The 7,055-nt window shown below is 40.1% G+C and overlaps 1 pseudogene; it reads right to left on the bottom strand.

Moving 5' to 3' along the window:
- Window positions 1-4,856: 4,856 nt before the first annotated feature.
- On the bottom strand, window positions 4,857-6,551 carry LOC144250583 (uncharacterized; annotated as a pseudogene).
- Between the last annotated feature and the right edge of the window lie 504 nt (window positions 6,552-7,055).

Below are 7,055 nucleotides of genomic sequence, written 5' to 3' on the forward strand. Positions count from 1 at the left end.
ATGATCTGGTCCCGTCCGTAAGTATCCATACCCAATACCAAATATAATAAAAATTACTAATCCTATCTGATCAACAACTGGTATATATTTTGGCCTCAGAATTGGCTAATATTTTCTGTTTTCTCTATTTCAATAGCATTCTAATGCACATTGTCCTTATCACTACCAGGAACAAATAAATTTTCAGACTACTCAACAGCTTTTCACAAATCACCTGAGCAGAGAATCACAGCATCAGGTTTGTGCAGGAGCACATCATAAATTGCTGACATCCTCCTCCAAGGTTCCTTGACACACTCCGTGAAGACAAGAAAATCTGACACCTTTTAGGCTGCCCTGGACCAGGTGGCAATGTGTTCTTCACTTATCAGTTTCACTTGAGCTCCCCAATGACATCATCTATAAATCAGAGACCTCCATATGGAATTCCTCCACCAAAAGGCTCTGAAAAGACAGGCACGTTTAGCACCTTCAGAGACTCCTGCACAACAAAAGCTTTCACAAACTCTTTATGATAAGGACATTATGGCCACTTGTGATGACTACCAATTACAGAGGGATCCTAGAGCAAGAAGCTGCCCCTCGTGGACCTTGCTATATTATTACTTTTTAAAACCATACACTTGATTTTTATTGAATTGGTGAATTTTAAAGAGTTCCTGAATTAATAAACCATGCCTGAGAATCCAAAGAAGAAAACAATATATAATGGACAAGCCCATCCACCCATCATACGGTTTATTAAAACTTGGTTCCTAATGCATTTTTCTTGGGGATACTGGGAATTGAATTCAGTGGCACTCAACCACTCAGCCACCTCCCAGCCTTCTTTTTTATTTATTATTTGAGTTACTTCTTAGAGACAGGGTCTCACTGAGTTCTTTACTCCTTTTTATCAAGGGAGGCCACCTTTCAAATTACAACCCTGGGGATAAGGTTGTGGCTCAGTGGTTGACAATGTGTCTACCATGTGGGAGGCACTGACTTTGATTCTTAGGAAAAAAAAATTTAATATATATATAATTTTTTTAAAAATGAAAAGATGGTCTGGGTATGTGGCTCAAATGGTAGCGTGCTCACCTGGCATGCGTGGGGTGCTGGGTTCAATCCTCAGCACCACATAAAAATAAAATAAAGATGGTGTGTCCACTGAAAACCAAAAAATAAATATTAAAAAATTCTTTCTCTTTAAAAAAAGTCACAATCCTCCTGCCTCAGAATCTTGAGCCACTGGTATTTCAGGTGTATGCCACAGCACCTGGGGATTCTCAAGAATTTTGAGAATTTCAGAGTCTTTCATAAAATTTTAACAATAGTGGAATCTAAGCCTGCTGCGAGCCTTTAAAACTTCTAGTACACTGTACCATTAAATAAACCTCTCCATGTTTATCTCAGTTTGTTCCACATAAGCATCACACTACAAAAGTTTGAAAGAAAATGCATATATGAAGGAAAATATGTGGTTCAAGGTCCAAGAGATTACTTGTTATTATGTTTGGCCCCCAAATTATGTCTTTGGTATGACAAAGAATATTTTAATTCTCATTTAATCATTGTACATTCTCACTATTTGCTCAGCTACAAACCCAAATCCATCAGAAGGTAGCCACCCACCTGCCAGCTCACATGACAACACTACTGTCCAAAAGGGACAGGCAGGTCCTGTCAGGAGATTCTGTAGCCCTCCTAGGAATATTTAATAGTCTAACATTTTTTAATTCATGAAATATGGAAAAATCTGAGTTCTAACTGGGCATCCTGAAATGTTTAAACAGAGTCACTGATAATCACAGAGGAAAAAATAAAATACCAACTACAGAAACACAGATATTCTCTATCTCAGCATTTGCCTTGGGTAAATGCTGAGATAGAGTCTGATTCCTACACTGATGTACTCACCAAGACTGAACTCGTACAAACAATGCCTACACCCCATACAGCTGCATTCACTCCAGTCCCTCACACTGCCCAGGAGCAAGCCTGCAACTACTGCCTTTGGCAAATGGATGTATTACAAAGAAGTCCAGACTGCGACAAGTGCTCACACACCTCTATGCAATATTTCTTCTAAATCAAAGTTGTAAAACTAGGAAATTGCCACACTGGCTCATTGGCTGCAAAGAAAGTTTTTGGAAATCCTGGGAAGCGTTCAAAACTATCTTTTAAAGTTGAAGTTTTACTGGATGGCTTATGCTGTATTTATCAAAAACAGAAGGGCCACAGCACACTCTTTTGGCCTTCCTTTCCAAATGAGCACTAAGACACAGCAAAAGGCTGGAACAGAGATAGCAGTGACAATCAACCCATCTTTGGCGTGTTGGCAAACTTCAACATTTGGACACAAGTATGTAAGGAACTCTTACCAATGATCACACATGATCCATGACACCTGAATAGGTTGTGGGTGAGGTTTTGTTGAGGTGGCTTTGAATCCTTAGGACAAGTAACTGAATCCTTTAGCCTGAGCAGAAACAGCCCACTCCACAGCAAGTACTGCACAATATCACCTGATTGGAGGCTGTACCTTTATTAGTGATGTAGGGCACATGAGGCTAGACACCTAAGGAATGCTCCAGGAGCACATTGATTAGGTTCTGAGGGGTATCACTTAAAATTTTTTGGTTCACTGCTTGGAATTTCACTGATCTTTATTTACATCCAGTGGGACAAAGATGGAGGTTTATATTTTTTGTAGGGGTATACATAAAGGTTTTGTTGTTGTTGTTGTTTTGATTACTTCACCGAAAGTGCTTTGTGTACCCATTGTAAGATTGGTCAGAGGTCTTCCAAGCTTTGCCACAAAAGCAGAAGTTTGTGTTATAACCCACATTGAGATCTTTGCAAAATCATTTCCTGACATTCTGTTGAAAGAAAATTATGGTGAAGGTCTCTTGAGAAGCTTATTTAAGATTATTTGGTGGAGAAGGGAGAGCCGCTATATTAGGACATCAGACTGGGATGCTCCTTACCAAGCCTTTGGTCATGTAGTGTGTGTTAAGAAAACCATCACACAATTTTTTCCAGGGCTACTGAGGTACTGTAAAACACAGAGAGAAATCAAGCCTGGGTTTTCTGGCATATTCCACCTAAGTATTATTCATGGGAAGAAAACGTAAATTGGATGTAGTTTTTTTTTTTTTTTTTTAAATTCACTGCTATAAAAGACCTTTAAAAAGGAAGAGATCAGCTGCAATTGTAGAGGAAACACCTGCAGAGCTACATCTGCTGATGTGGTTATCCGTGGGGTCCACACTCACAGCTGCAGCAAACTCACCACCTGAGCTATGGAGCGTTCAGTGCTAGAATCCCTGCCTAGCATGCACAAGGCAGGATTCAGTCCCCAGAACTGGGAAAAGAAAAGAGAAAGCGACTCAAGTATAGGGCAAAATATACTTTGAGAAAGTGCCTCTCTAAATATACACAAATGACATTGTTTTATAATTCTCTTTAATGTGCCTACATACAGCACAATACATGACCTTAGAACAAGCACAAGTGACAAGAGTGGTGGTCCCAGAGTCCTCAACAGATCAATAAGCAATCAAGGAAAAGGAAGAGGCAAGCTGCAGGGTACACAGACACATCCCTATGGTCCCAGCTGACAGCCTCATCCCCTCTCAAAAAATAACAATTAAAAGAACTGTGGAGAAACTCAGTGCTAGAGCACTCCTGGGTGAAATCTGAACAAAGAAAGAGAGGAAAGAAGTTCAGAAGAGCCATTTCACCAATCTGTACCAAAGGCTGGAGTGGAGAGGCCTAAGCTAACATACACAATATGTAATGAAACATTAGACACAAAAGACTTAAAATACAGGAAAATGGAATCTAACAATAAGAGAGATTTAACCCAGAAAAACATGTTGCTTTCAAATATTCATGCTGACGCAATGCTCCTCTCCAACCCAGGGTGCAGTTTTGTTACCTCTGAATACATTAAAAAAAATGAAAGAAAGAAAGAAAAGAAATGAAGGCACACACCATTTTCACACACCTACAGTGATTATCTCAAAATAAAGAAATAAATGAAATAAAACAAAATTTTGCTCAAGTCTGAACAAGTTCAAATGGATCTGAAATAAGCAAAGTTCTCACCACATTTCTACATACGGGGCTTGTCTCCAGTGTGATTTCTTAAATGCTGTTCAAAGGGACCTGGAAAGTTGAAAGTGTTACTGCAATTTTTAAAGATAGAAAAAGGATTTTCACAGATGTGAATTCTTTTATGCCTTTGGAGAAAACTCTCAAAGCTGAATACTGCCCCACATGGCTTATCCTCAGCATTTTCTACAGTATGAGTCCTTTCATACAACTGAACAAAACTAGAACAGCTGAACCCTTTACATTTCTTACTTGCATAGGATTTATTCTTTTTATTCCAAAACAATATTCCCAGTCCTTAAGAAAAAAATGGCTTCTCTGCATGAGTGTTTTCATATATAAGAAAGGAAATGAAGCTGATAAAATGTAGCAAATCCCCCAAATTAAGAGGGTTTGTTTTTCAATGTGAATGAAATGGCTTTGAAGGCAACAGGGACAATGGAATGATTTGTGATATTTCTCACATTTAAAGAGTTATTCAGTTGGATGTGGTGGTGTATGCCTTTAATTCCTGAGACTCGAGAGGCTGATTCTGAAGAATCAATGTTGCACCTTAGAAAGACCCTAAGAAACTCAGCAAGTCCCCGTCTCAAAATAAAATGTAAAAAGGAACTGGAATGTAGCTCAGTTGTAGAGCACCACCAGACTAAATCCCCAGTCAGTGGATCTTTGATTGATTGATCTCTCTCTATCTCACACATACATACATACACACACACACACACACACACACACACACACACACACATTTTCAGCTGTGTGAGCCTCTCTTGTCTTTGAGGATGACATGAAATACTGATTTACCATATTTCACATTCAAAGGATTTTTCTCCAGTAAACTTCCTCCACGTATATGAGTGAAACAGTAATAACAGAAGAGTTTACCAATTGTTTTCATGCATACGATTTCTATGCAGTATGTGTTCTTTCACATGTGTGAAGCAGACAAGATGTGGCAAAGGCTTCTCCACATTGTTGATATTCATTGGGCTTTTCTCCAGTATACATTCTTCCGTGTCTGTGAAGGTCACTGGATCTAGCAAAGGCTTTTCCACACTGCTTACATTCTTAGGGCTTCTCTCCATTATGAGTTTGTTCATGTGAGTGAAGGTAAGAGGACTGAGTGAAGGCTTTACCACACTGCTTACATTCATAGGGCTTCTCTCCAGTGTGTGTTCTTTCATGGATCTTAAGCTTATAGGATGTAGCAAAGGCTTTTCCACATTGTTTGCATTCATAGGGCTTCTCTCCAGTATGTGTTCTTCCATGTTTATGAAGCTGACGGGATGTAGCAAAGGCTTTGCCACACTGCTTACATTCATAGGGCTTCTCTCCAGTGTGAGTTCTTTCATGTATGTGAAGGTCACCAGATCTAGCAAAGGCGTTGCCACACTGCTTACATTCATAGGGCTTCTCTCCAGTATGCACTCTTCCATGTATTTGAAGTTCACTGGATCTAGCAAAGGCTTTGCCACACTGCTTACATTCATAGGGCTTCTCTCCAGTATGCACTCTTCCATGTATTTGAAGTTCACTGGATCTAGCAAAGGCTTTGCCACACTGCTTACAATCATAGGGCTTCTCTCCAGTATGAGTTTGTTCATGTGAGTGAAGGTGAGAGGACCGAGTGAAGGCTTTCCCACACTGCTTACATTCATAGGGCCTCTCTCCAGTATGAGTTCGTTTATGTATCTGAAGGTTATAGGCAGCAGGAAAGGCTTTTCCACATTGGTCACATTCATAGGGCTTTTCTCCGGTATGCATTCTTCCATGTATGCGAAGATGAAAGGATGAAGCAAATGTTTTTCCACACTGTTGACATCCAAAGGGTTTCTTTCTAGTATGTGTTGTTCCATGAATCTGAAGGCAACTAGATGTAGCAAAGGCTTTTCCACACTGCTTACATTCATAGGGCTTCTCTCCAGTGTGTGTTCTTCCATGAATCTGAAGGTAACTAGATGTAGCAAAGGCTTTTCCACACTGCTTACATTCATAGGGCTTCTCTCCAGTGTGTGTTCTTCCATGAATCTGAAGGTAACTAGAACTAAAAGGCTTTTCCACACTGCTTACATTCATAGGGCTTCTCTCCAGTGTGTGTTCTTCCATGAATCTGAAGGTGACTAGATCTAGCAAAGGCTTTTCCACACTGCTTACATTCATAAGGCTTCTGTCCAGTATGTGTTGCTCCATGTTTATGAAGCTGACGGGATGTAGCAAACGCTTTGCCACACAGCTTACATACATAGGGCTTCTCTCCACTATGAGTTCTTTCATGTATGTGAAGGTCACCAGATCTAGCAAAGGCTTTGCCACACTGCTTACATTCATAGGGCTTCTCTCCAGTGTGTGTTCTTCCATGTCTGCTAAGCTGATGGAACATAGCAAAGGCTTTTCCACATTGTTTGCATTCATAAGGCTTCTCTCCAGTATGTGTTCTTCCATGTGCACGAAGCTGAGAGGATGTAGCAAAGGCTTTTCCACATTTTTTGCATTCATAAGGCTTCTCTCCAGTATGTGTCCTTTCATGTTCTTGAAGCTGACGGGATGTAGGAAAGGCTTTTCCACACTGCTTACATACATAGGGCTTTTCTCCCGTATGAGTTCTTCCATGTGTGTGAAGGTCACCAGATCTAGCAAAGGCTTTTCCACATTGTTGACATTCATAGGGCTTCTCTCCAGTGTGTGTTCTTTCATGGCTCTTAAGCTTATAGGATGTTGCAAAGGCTTTTCCACATTGTTTGCATTCATAGGGCTTCTCTCCAGCATGTGTTTTCTGATGTATTCTAAGTAATCTCGGATAAGCAAAGTCTTTCCCACATACCTTACATTTGAAATGTGCATTCCCTGTGTGTGTGATCCTGTGCTTTGGAAGACTTGTCTGTGAAATAAAGGTTCGACCATCTTGTTTACATTCATAGAGTTTCTCTCCAGAATGAGTTCTTTCATGTCTTCTAAAT

Source organism: Urocitellus parryii, chromosome 16, assembly GCF_045843805.1.
Source record: "Urocitellus parryii isolate mUroPar1 chromosome 16, mUroPar1.hap1, whole genome shotgun sequence".
Taxonomy (NCBI): Eukaryota; Metazoa; Chordata; class Mammalia; order Rodentia; family Sciuridae; genus Urocitellus; species Urocitellus parryii.